The following is an 8,699-nucleotide window of genomic DNA, read 5'->3' on the forward strand; positions in this document are numbered from 1 at the left end:
GACACCATTCTGTAATAGAATCTGTTCTCAACTCGAATCACCCTAGCCCCCCTGCTCCACATGCCAGGTGATTTCACTGAATCATAATACATTTTGTTAGCAGTATGGGGGAAGAGGATTAATGAATGCTGGGTCATCTGTAACATCAGTGGGTAAATGACCAAGTTTCATTTCCCCAGATCAGAAGCATTTGCAAGTCAAACCCTGGTAGCCTGCAAAAAGGCAGACATTGCTAGACTCATATTTTACATTCATTTTAAGTCATAAATCTTTAGAGTGCCTTTTAAGTCCAGAGATACAATTATATATCTCCTTCCACGCTGTTGACAGAGAGGAGAAGAATTTTTCTGCCACACTTGCACTGTTCTATCCGAACGTATCCGTCGATTCATATCCATCACAGGTTTTTCTCAAAGACCCATCTCTCTTCATCTTCTCCAAAAGGCATAAAATGCATGCATTTTTTTCTGTGATGGAGAGACAGTTTTAGTCTGAAATCCCCAACTTTGCATTTTCATCGTCAAAATCTCTCTGTGGGGAGTAAGCTTCTTTCTTGGCTTTCAACTCAGGAAAAAAAAAATGAAAATGGCGTTTCATGTCTAACGTGATTTTCTGTGTCTTTCTATCACCTAACACCTGTTTCTTTCTTCTGTCCTCATAGTCAGCCATACGATTTTTGTGTTAAAAATTACACCTCATCCATCACAGAGTTAGAGATCAGAAAAAGAGCCGATCAAGGCTGTTGGGGAAGAAACCATCTGCTGACTTTCAACTAGATTCAAAGATGGTGCGAAGTAATACATTTTAGTTGGTTGTAGCATTAAGAAAACAAGACCGGGGGCATCAAGTCAACCACAACAAGCAATGAGTGATTTTTCTTTGCTCTAATACCTAAACCTGCTACAGTATATCTACCAAAATAATTTATTTCTTTTTCTTTAGCGGTGGAAGAAAACATGCTTGCATATAGGTCTTGTTGATCAGTCACCAGGTCAAGTCCAACTCTTTGCGACCCCATGGACTGCAGCACACCAGGCCTCCCTGTCCCTCGCCATCCCCCAGAGTTTGCTCAAACTCATGTCCATTGAGTCTATGATGCCATTCAACTATCTCATCTGCGCATGTAGAATGATCTCTGACGCAGCTGTGCAGCAGTGCGCTTGTGGGGTGTGTTTGCAATCTGGAAATCAGGCACAGCCTTGCTATGTCATCTCACAATTCTCTGTTCTTGTGGTGTCCTGGGCGCTGATTTCTCCTTTGTAAGACACACACTGCCTTTTATCTCCTACAGTAAATGTAGAAAAAAAAATCACTGAGGCCTCTCATCAGAGTGTTTTCTTGTGTGTGTGTGCGTTCAGTCACTGAGTCGTGTCTGACTCTTTTCGACCCCCATGGACTATAGCCTGCCAGGCTCCTCTGTCCATGGAATTCTCCAGGCAAGAATACTGACATGGGTTGCCATTTCCTCCTCCAGGGGATCTTCCCAACCCAGGGATCGAAACCACTTCTTCTGTGTCCCCTGCACTGGCAGGTGGATTCTTTGCCATTGTGCCACCTGGGAAGCCCTGTTTACTTGTATGATTAATTTTATTTTTAAGGAGCACAAGTTCATTTCCTTTCAGATATCAGCTATGTTACGGCTTCATTTCTCAGTCGCCATACATATTCTACTTTAGCTACTGACATCACTCTCTATTAATTTTTGTCACACATATAAAAAAATTAGATCCTGAATAGCCAGTGCAGGCCTTCCTGTTTTTCTTTCATATCACGTCTGTGTTAAGCAGTTAATTTTAACTCCCTTCTTTGCTAGATGGTTCATGTTGGAAGGAATACTTTCTAAACTTTTCTCCAGTGATGATGAAACGGACCAGAGTTGAGTGAAACGGACCAGAGTTGATAAATCTTGCCACGTACAGATTTTCAAAACTCCTATTGATCCACTGTTGCTTTCATGTTAAAGAGAGAATTGAAACCTCAGGGCTAAAACAAAATGACTCCAGGGCTGAGGAGGCCAGCTGGCTGCTCGGGGTGGTTGATTTCAGATGGGTTTCAGAGCGTTGCCTCTGTGGATGATCAGTTGCCCACTTACACCTGGGCATCCCCACCTTGGGGGTGGCTGGCTCGGGGCTGAAGGATGTGCGGGTCCTCAGGTCAGCCTGGCTGGAGGGTAACAGTTATCCTTGCAGAAGTGCTCCCAGCATCCCCACAGGCCCGTGCCTTTGCCCACTGGTCAGACTGAAAGCATCTTCTAGTCCCTCCAAAGCCAGGTGAGAGAGGAGAACTCAGAGTGATTCATATGCGAATCTCATAGCTATGTCGTGACTTGTTTATCTTACTCCTCTGATGCAGTGACTTGCTCTGAACACTGACGGGGGGATCCCAGCTTTGACAGAAGAAGCTATGTGGTTTCCTGAACCTCCGCTCCCATCAGTAGAGATCAAAATATTTGTGTGAATTTTCTGCACTTGTCCCGTGTATGTGTTAGTTGCTCAGTCCTGTCTGACTCTTTTCGGCCCCATGGACTGTAGCTCACCAGGCTCCTCTGTCTATGGGATTTTCCAGGCAAGAATATTGGAGTGGTTGCCATTCCCTTCACCAGGGGAAGATCCCTTCCCGACCCAGGGATCAAACTTGGGTCTCCTGTATTGCAAGCAGATTCTTTACCATCTGAGCCACCAAGTAAACCCAGTCACATTATATATATGGGTACTTTTAGAAAAAAACAGAAATGTGAAAAAGTGGCTGTTCCGGGGCTTTCCTGGCACAAGCCGCCTGCTCAGGACTAAGGCTGGGATGAGATGGGCAGGAAGGTGGCCTGTCTGCCAGGACGTCCAGCCTCTCTGCTGCAGCCTTTTCATGCGCCATGAGGTTGAACCTGCAGCGGTTTTGGCCATTTAAGCAACCCTGGGGTGCAGGCTTTTTAGGAGGTGTGAGGGGTGTGGTGGCTAGAGAGATAAATCCTCTTCCCCAGCAGAGGAGTTGCCCATGTGAAACATGGTGCTTGCTTCTCTTTTCAGGGTTTTTATGAAATTGCTCATGGACTGACGGCATGATCAGTACTTTGTTTTGGTTTTGTTTTTACAATTTTGACCTTCACAGCTCAAAGAGCTGGTCTCCTGTGTTCAGCATTCAGAGATCATTCCCGTTGTGTGTGTGTTTAAAAAGGTGTGATATTGCACATATACCGGCAGCTTTCAGGTCTCATATAAAAGTCTCATTTTATATTTGTGTTAAAGTCTGTTAATGCTAATAGTAAATGCAAAACAGGTGCAGAAAAGAGCCCGTAGCAGTTCTAGCAGGGACAACACAGCAGTCGTGATTATAATGACCTAACAATTACGGGCTAGGAGAAAAATCCCACTACCCTCGGGAGACTGTTCTGAATCTTCATCATGCACAGGTGCCACAACGAAGCCTGCGTGCTCTGCCCTGCCTCACTCAGAACTGGAAACGCCCTGTGGACTCCTGTTTCCTCACCTCCTGGCCTGCTTCTCTGACCGAAGGAAACGACCCTGGGACTCCTGTAAGTTCTGGCTAGCCTGCTATTACAACGCTTCTTTCTGATAAGTGCCCTGTTTGTTGTTCAGGCGCTCAGTCATGTCTGACTCTTCACAACCCCAGGGACTGCAGCACGCCAGGCTTCCCTGTCCTTCACCGTCTCCCAGAGCTTGCTCAAACCCATGTCCATTGAGTCGGTGATACCATCCAACCATCTCATCCTCTGTCACCCCCTTCTCCTCCTGCCCTAAATCTTTCCCAGCATCAGGGTCTTTTCCAGTGAGTTGGCTCTTTGCATCAAGTGGCCAAAGTATTGGAGCTTCAGCTTCAGCATCAGTCCTTCCAATGAGTATTGAGGGTTGATTTCCTTTATGATTGACTGGTGTGATCGCCTTGCCATCCAAGGAGATCAAAGTTTAAGCTTAAGCTGTCCTCCCAGCTTAAGCCATAAGTGAAGTTACATGTTTTTGTCAACTGTGCTCAAGTCGCATTTGTCTTTATTTCATAAAGTTATATTGATGATGTCTAGCATAATCCTTTTATGATCAGCACTGAAATACTTTTTTGGGGGAGAAGTTAACAAAACAGACTCAGAATTGGTGGAAAATCTTTTCAAAGACTCAAAGTGCCAATCAGTTTTTTCTTTTTTTTTTTTTTTTACCAATTTACAGGAGGTTCAACATGATGTTTGATTTCTTCTTGCCAAAGCTAACATTACAGTTCACTTTAATTCTCTCCTCCCCGCCTTTTAAAAAATTTGTATTGGATAAGGTTTTGGATCCACGTGTGCTGTTCCTGCTTTCACGTCAAGGCTGTAATTACGTCTTTGTTTGTTCTGACTTGCAGTTCCTTCCTGGCGCTGGATAAGAGCTAAGATGTTGCTTCTGCAGGTCCTTCCCACAATAAAAGTGGAGGTAATGGCAAAATGATTACTAGCTTTAGTAATGGGAATTATAATACAGACAACAAAACAAATTCACCTTAATATTAAAAGTAGGATGCAGAAGTTTATCAACCACTTGTCAAGCTAACCCACTTAGGAATTCCGAAATAATTTTTGATCTTTGCATTAATGTTTCTTTCCATTTTCCTTCTTGAAAAACATCAAATTTTGAACAGTATGCTATTTCTTGGGTTTATGTATACTTTCATTTTTCAAAAGCAATAGACTATGTTAAAGCATTGCTTCATTTCTTCCAGTCTGGTTTTTTAAGGTCAGAGTGACCATTCAGTCCAGCATGTTCTAGAACTAGATGCTTAGAAAAACAGCCTTCTCCCTGGTTACTCTTACACAACCTTGAGTCATTTTCTTCACTCTAAAGAGAGACGTTCAGCATTGAAGAAAAGTAAACCTTACCTTGTCATCTTAAATTTAGCACAAGATTAGGTGTGAATATTTAGGAAACACTTTGCAATCTGAAAAACAATTTAAAAAATCAATTTGGGGGTGGATCTTGCATCTTATTAACTCTACAATTAGGCAACTACTATAAACTGAAATCTGAGATTTTGAGGTTATAAAATTGGTCAGGAAATGGGAATAGAAGCCAGCTTCCATCCTCTCTGTTCTGCGTTTCATTTACTAGATGAAAAGGGGGCCAGCCTTGGTCTTCTAGAGCAGTGGTCCCCAGCCTTTTCTGACACCAGGGACCAGTGTCCAGTTTTTTCAGTGATGAAGGCAATATGGGGCTGTGATTTGGGGATGATTTAAGCACATTACATTTATCGTGCACTTTATTTCTATTATTATTCTATCAGCTCCACCTCAGACCATCAGACATTAGATCGGGAGGTTCGGGACCCCTGCTCTAGAGGATATGGTCTCTCCGTCAGCTCTGCTGGGCTGAGTCCTCAGCCCTGGCAGCGCTGGGCTGCTGTTGAAGGCCCTCCGCAAGTGACTGTCCTGGCTGTTGGAACTAGTTTACCCGTCAGCCCCTCTGCTTCAGTCGTGCGGTCCTTGAACACACTGTGCTTATTTCTGCTTCTTGGCTGCGCCCCGTCAATCCTTTCCCCACACAACACTGTGTGTGTCTGTGCCTTCCACTGTTCGGCCCTCCACCCTCTGGAGGGCCATCCTGATCATTCTTTCTCTCTCTCTTTTATAATATTTATTTTGTATTTATGTGGCTGCTCCAGGTCTTATTTGCAGCACGTGGGATCTTCAGTCTTAGCTGTGGCACTCAGGATCTTTATTTGTTGCGAGGTGCAAACTCTTAGTTTGGGCATGTGGGATCTAGCTCCCTGACCAGGGATTGAACCCAGACCCCCTGCTTTGGAACCTCGGAGTCTTAGCCACTGGACCAACTGGGAAGTCCTCCCACTGAGTCTTCTGTTGGTGCCGCAGTTCACATCCCTCGCTCCCTCCTCTGAACTCCGAAACTTGTGCCTATGCCATTTCGTATTTTTCTCTTGTCCGTATATGACTTTACATCGTATACATGCTCAGTTGTTCAGTTGAGTCTAACTTGTGACCCTGTGGACTGTAGCCCGCCAGGCTCCTCTGTCCATGGGATTCTCCGGGCAAGAATACTGGAGGGGACTGCCATTTCTTCCTCCAGGGGATCTTCCCCCACCCAGGGATCAAACCCCCATCTCCTGCACTGGCAGGCGGATTGTTTACAGCTGAGCCACCTGGGAAGCCCTGAGTAACATTGCATGCTCCTTACAAACTGTGTTTTACATCCACCACCGATCAACGCAGTATTTCTGTATGCCTTCTGTAACTGAATTGATGCGTAATTGGCAGTGGGCTCCTTTTGGTCTCCACCCGCTGCTCACAGCCCAGTTCTGGTGACTTGAATTTCAGGCTGACTGCAGTGGGTACCCTGTCCTAAATGATGGTGTTTGGAAGTGGGGCCTTTGGAGGTAAACAGGCCGTGAGAGTGGAGCCCAAATTAATGGAATTAGTGCTCTTATAGGAGAGAGACAGGAAGTCTGTCTCTACCAAGCAGGATGGCGGCTGCCCAAGATCCAGGAAGAGGGCTCTCAGCAGGAACCTGACCACGCTGGTGCCCTGATCTTAGACTTGCACCCTCCAGAACTGCAAGAAGCAAATGTTTGTCTTTGAAGATACTCAGTGTATGGTATTTTTGTTGTTATTCAGTCGTTCAGTCATGTCTGACTCTTTGAGACCCCATGGACTGCAGCACAGCCAGGCTTCCCTGTCCTTCACTATCTCCCAGAGTTTGCTCAAACTCATTTTCATTGAATTGTTGATGCTATCCAACCATTTCATCCTCTGCTTCCCCCTTCCCCTTTTGCCCTCAGTCTTTCCCAGCATCAGGGTCTTTTCCAACAAGTTAGCTTTTCACATCAGGTGGCCAAAGTATTGGAGTTCAACTTTAGCATCAGTCCTTCCAATGAGTATTCAGGGCTGATTTCCTTACTATTGACTGGTTTGATTGCTTACTGTCCAAGGGACTCTCAAAAGTCTTCTCCAGCACTACAATTTGAAGGCATCAATTCTTTGGCTTTCAGCCTTCTTTATGGTACAACTCTCACATCCATACATGACTACTGGAAAAACCATAGCCTTGACTAGACGGACCTTTGATGGCAAAGTAATGTCTCTGCTTTTTAATATGTTGTCTAGGTTGGTCATAGCTTTTCTTCCAAGGAGCAAGCGTCTTTTAATTTCATGGCTGCAGTCACCGTCTGCAGTGATTTTGGAGCCCAAGAAAATAAAGTCTGTCACTGTTTCTGTTGTTTCCCCATCTATTTGCCATGAAGCGATGGGACTGGATGCTATGTTCTTAATTTTTTTGAATGTTGATTTTCTTTTTTTGTATTTGTTTTTGTTGTAGCAGGCAATGAATGGGTCAGAGTCCAGTCAGGAGAAAAGAACCCAAACGATGCAGTTAAATGCAAAGGATTTAGCACAGAGTACTGGTCATGGAGTTGTTGGAGGAGCTTACAGGGCAAAGAGCAAATGGTGAAGCCAGAGAGTAACAGCAGCAAGAAGTAGCCAGCAGCTCCAGGGCTGGAGGGACAAAGAGAGGAGGTGACTTGGCAAGAACAGGGGCCACCAACGTGGGGCTGGCTGGGGGAAGCTGGGACCCTGGAGGAGTCACAGCTACTGCCAGAAATACTGGCCAGAGCAAGGAAGAAAGGGAGGCAGACTCTGGCTTCTCCCCGTCTCCCATACTACCCACTCCCAGCTCCTGCCGGTGACTCTGACTGGCCAAACTGACCAGAGCCAGCTGGCAAAGAAGGCTGGGTGGTGTGTATTTTGCAGAAATCAACCCTCTGTGCTACAAACAGAGCAAGGGAAGCAGAGGAAAGAAAGAGACCAAAGAGCAAATAGGCAGATGATTACCACACTGTTAGGCCAGAATGAAACGAACTCAGAGCTGTTCTCCACGTGAAACTACAAATAGTTCAAAATAGCTCACAACTGACTTGATTCCATTTTAAAAGTTTTTAAAAAATTAAATATTATTATTTTATTTATTTATTTATTTATTTACCTTTGGTCACACCATGTAGCATGTGGGGTCTTAGTTCCTCCACCAGGGAGCAAACCCATGTTCCCTTGCAGTGGAAACAAGGAGTCTTAACCACTGGGCAGCTGGGGAAGTTCCTCCAAAATTTTCACTAGGATTCGTCTTATATTATTTCCCGGGTATGGAAGATCCCCTGGAGAAGGAAATGGCAGCCCACTCCAGTATTCTTGTCTGGGAAACCCCATGGACGGGGAGAGACTGGTGGGCTACAGTCCCTGGGGTCTCAAGGAGTTGGACATGACCGAGCTACCACCACCACCGCCACCATTTCTGAATGATCACCATTTAATAATTTAGACTTCTTAAATAACTCAAATTCCTTTTATTGTAAATTATAAAATAAATACTAAGTCTGCTTTTTATCTTTGGCCCATTTCAAAAGGACTACAAGCAATTCTGGCATCTAACTGTCATCTTTCTCTAAAGAAAGAATTTCTAAGAGATAGCTCCTCACCTAACCTAGTCCTCTACATTCTGTTTGCTTCCCTACTTAAACCTATTTAATGAAATCTCACCCTTTTATTATTAGCTGTTTTTCATTTGAAGACATAAAAAGCCAACTCGAACTGGCTTAAGCCAAGTAGGAAATGCGTTGGCACTCAGATCCAGGAGCTTAAATGATATCACTTACATTCTGTTTCCCTCGCTGTGTCCCACCTTCCTCTCCTTGCTCTGAGCTACTGACCTTTGTTTAAT

This window comes from Ovis aries, chromosome 2, assembly GCF_016772045.2.
Source record: "Ovis aries strain OAR_USU_Benz2616 breed Rambouillet chromosome 2, ARS-UI_Ramb_v3.0, whole genome shotgun sequence".
In the NCBI taxonomy this organism is placed as follows: Eukaryota; Metazoa; Chordata; class Mammalia; order Artiodactyla; family Bovidae; genus Ovis; species Ovis aries.